Raw genomic sequence first — 13,046 nt, forward strand, 5'->3', positions numbered from 1 at the left:
GTCACCCTTATTTCTTAAGAAAACTTAGTCAACGTATAAGTTTTATAGGCTTGCAACAAAATGGGTAGAAGCGAGAGCTAAACCTGTGAAAACTGGTTATACCCCCATGATCACAAATGATTGATGGATTTCTTACGAGTATAATCCTCACTTTGGATTGTCATAAAGGAATAAGTCAACGATGGACTTTGTTAACTTGTAATGTAGCTTGAAAATGATAGTTAAAGAATAAAACTTTCAAGGACATTGCACCGAAGATCGTATTTTTCAAAATTGCCCTCATTTTGAACTCAAAGATCTCAGACTTTGTTTGCATTTTTCGCATCACTCACCAGGGACTTCAGCGTCGAATCTTTTTGCATTTTTCTTTGCATTCATTTTGCTTGCTTTGCTTTTTGCCTTTTTTCTCTCTTTTTTCTTTCTTTCCCTCAACTTGGTGGATTTTCACATGGTGAGTAGCGTCAACCGCATACCCAGGCAATTCAGAAATACAGCTAAAATTTTCCGGCATCAGAAATTTTCTTGACAGGGCCATTGCAAAGAACAGAAGTCAGGACTTTCAGCTTTTGTAATGGGGTCAGGTGGGGTGTTTAGAAAAGTTAAGGCTGGAAGGCAGATTTTAAAAATGGTTTGAAGAATTTGAGATCGCATTGTTGCACCAACCCTATTTTAGGGTTAAATCAGAACTTTGCACCAGTTTATGCTCAATTGATGCTTTTTCTCTTTAATTTTCTTTCTTCTTTTGACTTTTTCGGCCTTTTGCCATTCTTTGAAATTTTCAAAAATTTGCCCCAATTTATTTGTGAACTGAGGTTCTCATTTCTTCTTTTGTCTTTTGATTTTGTGGCTTTTCACTTCTTGAAATTTTCCTTTTCAATTCAAACTTGCCCCCAGTGTGGGGTTTGCGATTCTCAGGGGTTGCCAAACGAAATAATTTACTCTGATGGCTCAAAAGGGATAACTAGGGATAGAATGTTTGATTGGAAAAGAAGAGGGCCTGACCTTTGTTCCGTCCCTTACAATAACTCTGAAAGGAAACTTTCGTTAATGCGAAATTTTTTTTTGCATGTATCTGAATTACTGACTGAGGAAGACTCTTGTTCATCCATATTTGTGAAACATAAGCGGTCCGTGCGGACAAATCTTTTCCTTTTCTTTTTTTCAAAATTGGAACCCAAGTGGAATCAAATTTTCCCAATTTGCGGTTCCCTTTCCCCTTTTTCTTTTCTTCTTTTTCAAAATTCCCCAATCTCCTTCCCCAATGTGGGGTGCGATCATATGTGCACTCGAAAAGAACCACCAATTTTTTTTGGCTCAAATGAGGATGCAAGGGATAAATGGTGTTTAGGTCGTAGAAACGATGGCCAAAGTATCATTCTTACGCCTCATGACAACCAAGTAAACGAATTGCTCATTGAGAATCCATTCCCTTTCGAAAATCTTCCCAATGTAGGGTAGTGATCATTAAGGCTCTTATTTGAAGCGAAATTATTCTTTCAAAGGCTCAAATGGGAGAGCAAATGATAAAATGTGTATAGGTAGAGAAAAGAATGCTCGAAGTATCATTCCAAATTTTCAAAACAAACAAGAGTAATGTACATTTTTGCTTTCACTTAGATGTGAACTGAATCGGTTAAACACAATGGATATTTTCAAGCAAAGATGGCCCCAATTTATCAATCAATGTGACTGATTTTATTTTGGGGTTAAATGAAGGAGAAAAGGAATCTCATAGGGCCTTTTGAGTGACCTCTTTTAATTCTGAGCACTCTTATTGTGAATTTTCAGGCAGGAGGTTGAAAAAATCCCAATTTAGTCTTATTTCTTAAAATTCATCATGAAATCTCCAATGAATAAGAATAAAGAATGAAATGTACATAAATATACACAAAACAATGATTGTCCAAAAATTTTATTGCTGAAAAAGTTTGAAACAAAATTTCTCATTCAATTACGATACAAATGAGAAGAGAGAAACTTGTAAAGAGCTCCACATATACACTTTTTGTCTCCTTTTCTTTTTAGAACAAAATGTATTAACAAATCAAATATACAAAATTTTCCTTTGGAAATAATTACAAAATCTCCCAGATGCTTTAGCGTAGAGCTTCCAGATAGATCTTTTATGTTTTCATTGTAGGATCTGCCCAAAAATCACACAATACTTGCAATTTTGACACCTTATTAGATCAGAAGTGTCATCAGATATAGAAAAATATTTTCCCTTTATTGAAACATTTTTTATGAATGCAGGGGAGGGGGAAAACAAAAGAAAAATACCCCGAGTTAGTAGGCAAAACTGCAAAATCAGTATGCATGTCCTATGGGGAACCCTTTTATGCCAAGGGTAGGCCTAGCATGAAAATGCAATCCTCTAGGGTAGGCACTATACCATACCTGACAGATCCGATCAACTCATTGAGTGAGAAATAATTTTGAAAAATTTGGTCAATTGGAATGACGAGAGACATTTGTCAACATGAGGTCAACGTCCGAATGGATTGATCACTTTTGATCAATTCAGGAATTTGCAAAAACGCACGTGTTTGACCTTGACAAACCTCCTATCAAAGAGATTGGAATTCGTTGACAAATTTTCTCAGTGAAGCACGGGTCAAAACTCCAACTGATCAAATGGCTGGATGCAATGGATGTTTTTCTCAAAATCGACTAGGTTTTTGAAATTCGACATTGAAATCCTAATTGGTCAAATAAAATTGACAATTTATTACAAATTGACCGGATTACCCTAAAAAGGGAAACGGGTCAAATGAATTGAGTGAAATTTAAAAACTTACTCAAAATTGGCCGGATCATCCTAAAAAGGAATTTGATCGCATGAAATTGAGAATCTTATTCAAAATGAACCGGTTCATCCTAAAAACTGAAATTGGTCAAATGAATTGAATGAAATCGAAGATTTATTCAAAATTGACCAGATCGCCCTAAAAGGGTAAACTGGTCAAATGAATCGGACGAAATTGATGATTTATCGAAAATCGACGAAATTGCCCTAACTAATCAAATGAATTGAATGAAATTGGTGATTTATTCAAAGATCGACCAGATTGCCCTAAAAATGGGTGAATTAGCCAAATGAAAAGAAGATTTATTCAAAAATCGACCGGATGACCCTAAAAGGGGTAAATTGGTCAAATGAATTGATGATTTATTCAAAAATCGACCGGATGACCCTAAAAATGGTAAATTGGTCAAATGATGGTTTATTCAAAATTGATTATGAATTGACAAAATGGATCGATTGAATCGGCCGGCCATTGGTGGTTTTAGAAAATTAGTCTATGAGCCTTCTAAAATCACTATTTAGCCTCAATTTATTCATCGTCTCAACAGGAGGAATCATTTGTGAATTTCTTCAAATTAATGTCCTTTATGCAAGGGATTTTTATCAATTTTTGATAAAATGGCCAAAAAGTGATTATTAGATGCTCATATTCCAAAGATCGCTTTATGCAAATGATCGGATCCTACCTTACCTTGTGCACTACCCCTTTGGATGGTACAAAATGTAAACGTGCAAGTCTCACTGGATTAAGTATCCGAGACACAAGGTGGCTTATTCCTAAACACAGGATTCCCTATGTGGCATTCCCTTTCTAGGGTTTATGCATGATGCCATTTATTAAAGCGATATAAATATATGACAAATATGGCCTAAAGGACATGAATAATGCATCGGGGGGGAAAAAGGTCTAAAATGTATTTATTGAAAATTAAGTATAATGACTGAAATTTAAACATGTGAGTTATCTAATGGGTAGGTCACTAAAAGAGTGCCAAAGAAGCCTCTTATTGCTAAGGTACATGAATGCAAGCCAAGAAAACAAAAGAATGGTTAGTGCAATTGATAGTACACATAACATATTGGGAGCAATTAAGAAAAAGAAATACAATAAAAACAAGTAAAAGGGGTGGAACCCCTTCCCCCGTGCCTAATGTGCTTAAAAGAGGGTGAGGCTGACTCTAACCTAGGAAAATTCTAACATGGATGCATGAGGCTAGGGCTTACTAATGCAACTAGACTCGATAAGGCTTCGGCTCCCAAGCCTTCAGACCTAAAGGCAAAGGGTCATCACTCCCAAGGCCTTCGATCGGTGGCTCGAGTGATCCCTTAGGTAGCGCTATGGGCGCAGTGCACACCATTCGCCTACCCAAGGCAATCAATCCTAATCCTACAAGGCGGTGTGGGATAGCGCCCACGAAAAATAAAATAAAATGGGATAACAATAAGTAAACGTGCACGTATGAGGTGTTCCCTATTTTGAGGGAAGGGGTTGAGAACCATGCGAGGCTCTAAAGGTGACACACACTGTGACGCCTCACATCTCCCTAAGGCGGATCAAAGGGTATCCGCGGACGCCTGCCCAGCTCTCGCCAGGACTCAAGCAATTCCATTCAATTTAAAACCGAACTAAACACTTCGATGAGAGCAACATGAATACAATAATGCGGAAGCGTTCAAGCTTAACAAGTCACTTAATGTATAACCAGTACATCGGGTAATCATAAAACGACTTAAATTCAAAGTACACGTCAGGGCCCAAACTTTTCAAGTTTACAATTTTCAAAAGTACAACCCAAACCAGGGCCTAGTCAAAATATATAACAGGAGTCTTAACAAAAGTACAACGGATGGTTTCTCCATATTTCTCCAAGATTCGGTCCTGTTAAGGAAAACAAAACTATAGGGTGAGCTAAACGCTCGTGAGGCCAAGAACACACATGCAAGCACTTTGTCAAATATCAATCCCAAATTCAATAAATAAAATCACGTCTTTTCAACAATCAATCATTCAAACAGGAAAAGTAATCAGAAACAATTCAAGGATATAGTAGCTCTCAGGAGCTAAATTCCACTCGCTCTGTCGATGACATTCGTATACCTTCCCGCGTTGACCCTCCTGTCAACCAGGTCGGTATTTCCATTTCCGTAGATCACCACTTACTTCCCTCCGTCCACCGTACACCCCAAGGGCCCACAAGTCTATTATAAGGCGATACTCCACGAGTATGCCAAGCAAGACCTCTCATTAGGTCGAGCTTATATATATCTCATGGCTCGCCCAAGTCCCCGACCAAGCCCATTGCTGGCTCGAGTCTAAGGACGGCCTATGAGTTTGGGCGTCCCCCATTCATTTGAAAGTCGAGGAGGTTCACTCCAACGACACAAGCATTCATGACATAACATTGCATTTCATTCATTCATTCAATACATTTCATTCATTCATTTGAAAATTAGAACGAGTGCGATAAAGTACGCACCCGCCCTTATTTTTAAAACTTCCAACAAATACCACAATAAGCAAGTATCAAAATTCACACACTTGACACTCGCCGAGCAATTCAATAAGAATTATTTTCTGGGAGTTCAAGTGTCCACTGTGAGATCCTCTTGAAGGTCTCCTTGTGCGCCTGGCAATTAACAGTGGATAATCACACAATTAACCCACTTATCAAGAAGATTGTACACTAGTACAATCTAAGGATTATTTCGCAAAAATGAACCTCAAATACACGTAAATCGAGGTTCAACTTGTCTTTTATTATGTACAATATTATTTGAGTTTTTATCATGAAAATCGTGAGCAAAACGTTTAAGAATATTAAAAGAATAAAGAGTTCTTGAAAAACTCTATTTCTTTGAGATTGGAAAATTTTCAGTTTTATGGTAAATCTTTGAAAAATCGTAACTCGCTCGGTATAAGTCGAGAATTGGAAAACTTTATACCGTTGGAAACCTCTTAGAAAGTACTATAAGTTCCTAGAAGACACTCTTCTATGAATCGAAGTGAAAAGTGTTCAAAAATGAGCTTGAAGGTGCAGGATTGGTTTACATGGCAGAATTAAGTTGAATTTCGGCCAACTTTGAAAATTCGGCACGATTCACACGTTGCAAACCGGCCTCTGAAATTTGCAGCTCAATTAGTGTTACAAGTGAGGTTTATAACAAAACAAGCGGATCAAGGATCGAAGTTTCGAGTACCGAGATACGGTAGCCCGAAGTTTGGGAAACTCAAGACTGGAGAAGAATTTTCAGATTTGAACCTCCAACATGAGGAATTTAATTGGGTATCGAAACGAACTTGGATTGGTAACAAAATTGGCAGTATTTTACTCCCATATGAAAGGTACCGCTCTATCAAATTTCAGGGAAAAATACCTTCGGTAAGATAGTTAATTAGTCAACCAAAGTTCAGGAAAATTATAAGGCAATCTGCCTTGAGACTTTCATTACCCATTTCAAAACGTTTAATCAAGCAAACTATCCAATCATGGTTCATTTGTGAAATAAAGGCCTAAGAAACATCCATAATGCCTTTGATAAGTGTTTAGTATCAAGAACATCAATTAACAAGTTCACTCCAAGATCTTGTTCCAAACCAGTCCAACATTAGGGTTTTTCCAAAACAGAGCAGTCCACTTGTTTTGGTCACAACTCAGTCAATATAACTCGAAATCGAGCATGGCTTACGCCGTTGGAAAATACATTCATAGGGTTAAAATATTACAGAAGAAATTGTTTCCAAATTCGGCACCCATCTGGTTCAAAATTGGGCATCAAGTTGCTACCTGAACACTTCATTCCAGATGAACAGAGCAACAGGACAGCGAACTTAAAACATTTGGTTCGGCTTGCTCACAAAGAATCAGAACGTGCATTATATACCAAATTAAAGCCAGGAATGTCTAGTTTCAAACGCCACCAACGGCACATGATTTTGACATCCGAGGACAGAGTTATAGCCAAAATACTACCACTGGTCAGAATCATACGCGAACAGTTTTCCAGATTTGCTAGTTTCTCAAGAAAAATTCATTTGCTCAATCAAACCTCAATATTTTCCAATGAAATTTTTCACACATCAAATACATCCTATAAACATCCAATTCAAGCTGTTAGACCATTAAAATTTGGCCTCAAAATGGCCGAACATGGCAGGGGCAAAATCGGAAGTTTTTGCTTCTTACACCCAATGAAGTTTCTACTAATTACCCACCACTAATGCATCATTATAACCACTAAACCAACAATATAACCACCATCAATCATCAAATCAGCAACAACAACCCAAGTGTGGGAATTCAAAGAGCCCACAATCACATTTTTACACCATACACAAGCTAACCAAATGCATGCATGAACTTAACAAGGTAAGATAGCTTCCAAAATTCAAGTTTCCAAGAGTGGATCATCACTTACTTTGGGTTGATGTTCAGCAGAATTTTCGGCCCTCTATTACCCCAGAAAAACCGTGATTTCCAGCCCTTGTTTGCAGCTCAAAATGATCCTCAAGTGTCAAGCTAGGTGTGGTGCAAGTTTGGTTGAATTTGGAGATGATTTGGGGTGGTTTTGAGTGAATTTTGTGAGCAGAAATTTTGAAGCAAATGAGTTGGAGAGAGAAGGGAGCTGGTCGGCAATGAGGAGAGAGAAGATGGTGAGAAATCTGATTTCCTTTAGCTTCCAAGAGAAGGTGAAATTAGTGGTGGAAATTCACCCAAAAGTCAACCCTCATTAGGGGCCGTTTGGTGCGATTACGGCTCGATTTTCTCGCGCGTTTGGTTCACTAGTGCACTAAACCTCCAATGCCTTAATATTCATGTAAGTATTATTCACTCTCAATTGTCCCGAAATAAGGGTCTAAAGTCCCTCAAATAAAGTCACGCGCGTGAAAACGCGTACCGTCAAATTTAACGTTATAACGCGAAACTTCCGAGAAATTCTTATAACGATTGCACTATTAACTATCACTTGAGTTTTTATTCATAAGATTACCTATTTTAGGACCATAGTACCAGTCTCCAATATTCCAAACTTATTGTGCTACTACGCGGATAAAATCTCCAAGTACTATTCACTATTTTTTACTAAACGCGCTCTAGGAAATTAATTTTCGAAACGAATCATTTTAAAAATATAACGAAGTTATATTACCATGTATTTAGGTCTAATAAGACTAGAAAATATTCCTTGGAAATAAAATCCAATTAAATAATTTATTAAGCCATAAATTAGGTATAAAATAATAGTTTTTGCGAGTCCTCACACACACCCTCCCCAAATGCAATGCAAGCGCGAGATAAACAAGTAAACATACATCCAATCAACCAATCATACATGCGTGAGTTAGGGAGTAATTAATACGCGCGAAATGCAAAATCCTAAAAAGGAAAAATGCAACCCTAAAACACCCAAATGTGATATATGAAAAGGTTAAAAGAAGAAAAAGGTTGATTAAATCAAATTTGCTCGGACTCTCAAATGTCCGCAGTGGAGTCGCCAACTGTCGCGCCCCATTTTTTGATAAATAAATAAATGGTTTAAAAATGTATTTTTTGATTCAATTTGTGATTGGAAAATGAATTGTGAATTAAAAGAAAAATGGGTCTAAATGGGGGTTTGAGAATGCGACGATTTGACCCAAAATTATAGTTTAAAAAGGGTTTTTAAAAATAAAAAATCGGAGTCGCCACTTGGTAATGAGTTAAGGTATACCAAGTCACTTAAAAATGAATTTTTAAAGAAAAAATAGGAAAAAGTAGTAAGAAACCCCTTTTAAACGACTCCTAGTCCACGTAAACCAACGAAAAAGGTTCGGGAGTCACATTTGACGAAGGGGAAGGCAAGGATAAAATCCAAGGCACCCCTTCGACCTAGCCAAGGCTAGTTGCGTGATTTAATCAAAGATTTTCTTGTGTTAACCAAATAATTTATTACATTTTGAATGTACTACATGAATGCAAACCCTAGACCTAGGGGGATTGGGGAAAATTTCTCTTCAAAGGTTAAGTGGTGCCAATCACATTAATTGTGAAGCCCAATAATGATCCTTTGGAGAGGTCACACATAATCCTAAATGACGTAAAAATGAGTTGAATGCATGCCATGTGAAAATGTGAGTTTGTGTGAAGTGAGAAAAATAATAAAAATAATAGGATGTAAGTGGAGGTGTGCAAATGTATTTACAAGGTACGGTGAGTAAAGAATGATGATGTGAAAATAACGTAAAGTGCATGTGTGCTAGTGATATGGTATAAAGTGTGAAAAGTTAAGTGAAAACGTCCAAAAGTAGTGTGAAGTGAGAATGTGGAAAAAAGGGATAGAATATAAAGTAGAAGTGTATTGGATAGTGAATAAATGAAATGCATGAACCCTAGAGGAATGCAATCAAAACGGGAACGGGGAGTCCTAACTTTGTGACTTTAATTTTCCCTTTGATTAGAAAGGAGAACTAGCGTGCTAAGGCTATTTTGGAGCCACACTCGCTCGTTTCCCTTATCGAAAGGGGACTCTCAAGCAAATGTATTCTATAACTAGCATGAGGTGCAAAAATCCTAAAATGAGGGGAAAAGGGGTTCGAGGAGCATGCCAAATGATTAAAACTAAAAAAAATGCATGAAATGAAGTGAAACATGCAAGCATGAACTCACGAGAGAAATCCCTAAGGGTCTAGCGTTGGACTAGCCCATTCTATGAATTCCTACTAGCGTTGGACTAGTGGAAACGTACATTCATCCATCACATTCATTCATGGCCATGGAAAGCGAGTAGACATGTCAAACACTCGTAAACACGCAGCACGTAACACTTAGCATGCTCGACTAGATGCAAAAGCCTAATAAAAGCAAGTAACACATAACACATAGGCATGCAAATCACGCAAGGCAAATGAAGTAAAGGAACCCCTAACTATTACACTTGGGGAGGCCCTATTACAATCTAAGGGAAAATGAATTAAGTAATTAAAATAAATACCTAACTATTACAAATTTGGCATTCAAGTGCCTTTCAAATAATCAAATTGAACAAAAATAAATGTACAAAGCCCATAAAGTAAATAAATAAATAAATGAAATGAATAAAAAATCCAAGAGGCATACAATCAAGCATGTAAAGGCACATAAGGCACATAGAGTCAAATAAAGTAAGAAATAAGGGATAAGGTATACCTCCCTTGAGTCGGAGCCTTAATGGAGTGAAATCGCTTATTTATCCTCCAAAATAAAAGAAAAGGTCAAGGCACCAATTTATTTGGCAAATAATCACAAAGGTTAAAGACGAACATGAAATTGTATCAATTAAATCATGTAGACAACTCACATTTAAGAGGAAGAAATGACTTGATTGCAAAAATTAACAAAGTTTTGGGGTAAAAATTAAAGAAAAATAAAGTGCAGGGGCCTATTTGCAATTACACTAGGGACCCAATTGAAGGAAAATGAAAATTTCAAGGGCCACAATATAGTTAAGGAAAAATCCGGGGACTGATTTGCAGAATCGTTCTCTGGTTTCTTAAGTAGACAAGCTTCTGGGCCTATTTCTTATTTCAGCTTCCTAAGCCCAAAAAGAATCTAACAAACAGATGCGGGGCAAAACATTATTTTTATCAAACAAACCCAACAAAATGAATGGGCTTTTAACCCCCAAATCCAACTGCAAGCCCAGGAAACAAACAAACAAATCTCAACAATCCACATTAAAATTTAAAAGGGTCAAATCAATTCGATATTTTTAGTTTTGGGCCGCAATGAAATTAGACAAAATTTGAGAGGTTAAATTGCAATTTTCAGGTTTATTTGGTTCACAGAAACTCTTCTTCATCACTGATTTCTATGATTTTGCAGCATATACAATCGAAGCAACTTAGGCCATCTCAAACCAAATCATCAAATTTATTAACCCATTCCCTTAAGCACCAAAAACTCAACACAACAGGCAAGGTACAAACCCTCGAAGGTCAATCAAAGAACAAAAAAAATGGAAGATCATGCAGTCAGGACATTTCTGGAACAATACTTCTTATGAAATTCATGCCAGACGCAGACAACGTCCAATCACACATCAAACCTTCAAACAAATAATCATCTTCTCCACCGAGCTAACATCAGCTATTATCTCAGCCTTCAACAACACCAGGAATTTGGTTTCAATTCCAACAACTCCCAATGGACAATGAACTCACGACACTCCTTCTCGTGACATCAATTCAAATTCAAACATAGAAAAGCATGAAGAAAGAAATAAGGGCAGGGAAAGACACAAAGAAACAACACATCAAAGCCTCTCAAAAACACTGCTTTTTATTATGCTCGGACAAACAATAAGCCAACCAAATGTTCATTTTCCTTACACACAAAACGCGGGCTGATCATCTTCAAGTAGGATTCTCAATTGGGCATTTTATCAGACAGGTCAGGGGCATTTAAATTTTCAGCAAATCTGGGCTCAATATAGACTACAATCGGCCCCAAAATTGGTCAAAACAAGCGATTTCAGTCCAATCGACACATAAAAGCATATACAATCCAAAAGTGGAGTATAATCACAGGAGCATTGCTTGAACAAGTTCACAAAAGATGTGGTTTGTGATTTCCGGTTTTTGGGCTTGAAAGAAAACTGAAATTTAAGGGAAGGGGAAGATACCTTCACAGCAAGTACTTTTTCCCGATGAAATTCTCAGGCGATGGTGGTAGATTCTGACGGTGGCCATGGCGGCTCCGGTCGGTAACGGTTCCTGCAGTCCTCTGCTTCCTTTCAGGCTTCATCTTGTCACGTTCAATCAGCAAAGGACCGTCGACAGGCTCAAGCATGACATGGCCCATTGCCCTCTCGGTCTGCCTCTGCTCGCCACCCTCTACAGCCATTTCTCCTCCACGACGCCGGTCTCAGACTCAACAACGACAAAGGCTGAGGCAGCGGCATCGACGGCCTTAGCCGCTAGAGTGGGAGAAGGGGAACCCCCTGCTGGTTGTCTGACCACGAGGCCGCGACGATTTGAGCGACGCCGATGTTGCTGCAGTTCCTCCGAGCTTTGGTGCTCCGCTGCCTGCCGAAGTTCAGCGGAAACCTAGAGATGAGAGAATAGAACAGGCTGCCAGCTGAAAATCCCTGAGTCACCGAGTTTGCCTTGGCGGAGAATCGAGCGGCGCCAGATGTAGGGAACTCCGGACGAGGCAGACGGCCGGAAAAATCGGGACCCGAACGGCACTCGAACGGCCGACAGGCGCTAGCGCAGCTGGGGACAGCCATCAGGGTTCTTGGTGGTTGGGAAGTCAAAATTGGAAAATCAACCTGGCGGCCTGCCCCTCTCTTTTGCTCTTTCTCACCAACAGTCGCCAACCTCTCATCCTAGCCCTCTTCCTTTTTACTCTCAGATGAAGCCTCCATAAAACCTCTCTCGTAGCTCCCCTAATACTCTGCCGTCACTGCCCTCTCAGCTCTTTTCTTTTTTTTTCGTCCTCCCTTGCATTTTTTCCTCTCTTTTTTGCTCTCAGACCGCCGCCCCTTTTACCCTTTCGCCTTGCCATGTTTTCTTCCTCGCCCAAACCGCCAATCATTTTTCCCTCTGTTTCTTTTTTTTACCCCCAGTCCGTGACTCCTCTCTGGTTTTTCAAGCTCACAGACCAAGCTTTTCTTTTTCCTCCCCATTGCTCTGTTTCTTTTTCTGCCGTAAGCCTCCCTTTAGCTTTCTTTCTTTCCCCCATTTCTTTTCCTCAGCCTGAGTCTTTTCTATTTTCTTGCTCTCAGTTCTGACTCTCAGTCGCCAAGCTTCCCGAGTTTTCCAGTTTTCTTTTTTTTTCTCTTTTTTTTTTGTTGTCCGGCCAAGCTTCTCCTCAGACGAAACCCTTTTCTGTTTTTTATCTTTTAGCCCTCACAAAATTCTACTTTGACCCCCAAAAATTCCTTAACTTCCCAAATGTCCCTAACACCTCACCCCTTAGGTGCTTAGTTGTCTAAAACATAGAAAAGACACTTGTCCAAGTGCATGCAGTCCCACTTGTCATTTTCACCTTTTTTTTTCCTTTTTCCTTTTCTCTTTTTCTTTTGTTTTTCCTGAAATTTAATGTGAAGCCAAAAATACGCTAGAACAAAAATAAAATAAATAACAATAACAAAAATAAAAATAAAATAATAAAATAATAAAAAATAATAATAATAAATGAAAACCCTAAAATTGAAACAAATAAAGCTAAGATTAAATTAATTAAACAAATAAAGTTAAAAACAAAAATTTGGTGTCTACAAA

General features: G+C 38.3%; 1 long non-coding RNA gene across 1 annotated transcript; it reads right to left on the reverse strand.

Annotated features, from left to right (window-relative positions):
- Nucleotides 1–4,474: 4,474 nt before the first annotated feature.
- LOC140037684 (uncharacterized) lies at nucleotides 4,475–12,582 on the reverse strand. Its single transcript, XR_011841663.1, has 2 exons — nucleotides 9,970–12,582; nucleotides 4,475–4,685 (listed from the first exon to the last, which is right to left on the reverse strand). It is a non-coding gene; the product is annotated as an uncharacterized lncRNA (long non-coding RNA).
- Between the last annotated feature and the right edge of the window lie 464 nt (nucleotides 12,583–13,046).

This window comes from Coffea arabica, chromosome 3c (assembly GCF_036785885.1).
Source record: "Coffea arabica cultivar ET-39 chromosome 3c, Coffea Arabica ET-39 HiFi, whole genome shotgun sequence".
In the NCBI taxonomy this organism is placed as follows: Eukaryota; Viridiplantae; Streptophyta; class Magnoliopsida; order Gentianales; family Rubiaceae; genus Coffea; species Coffea arabica.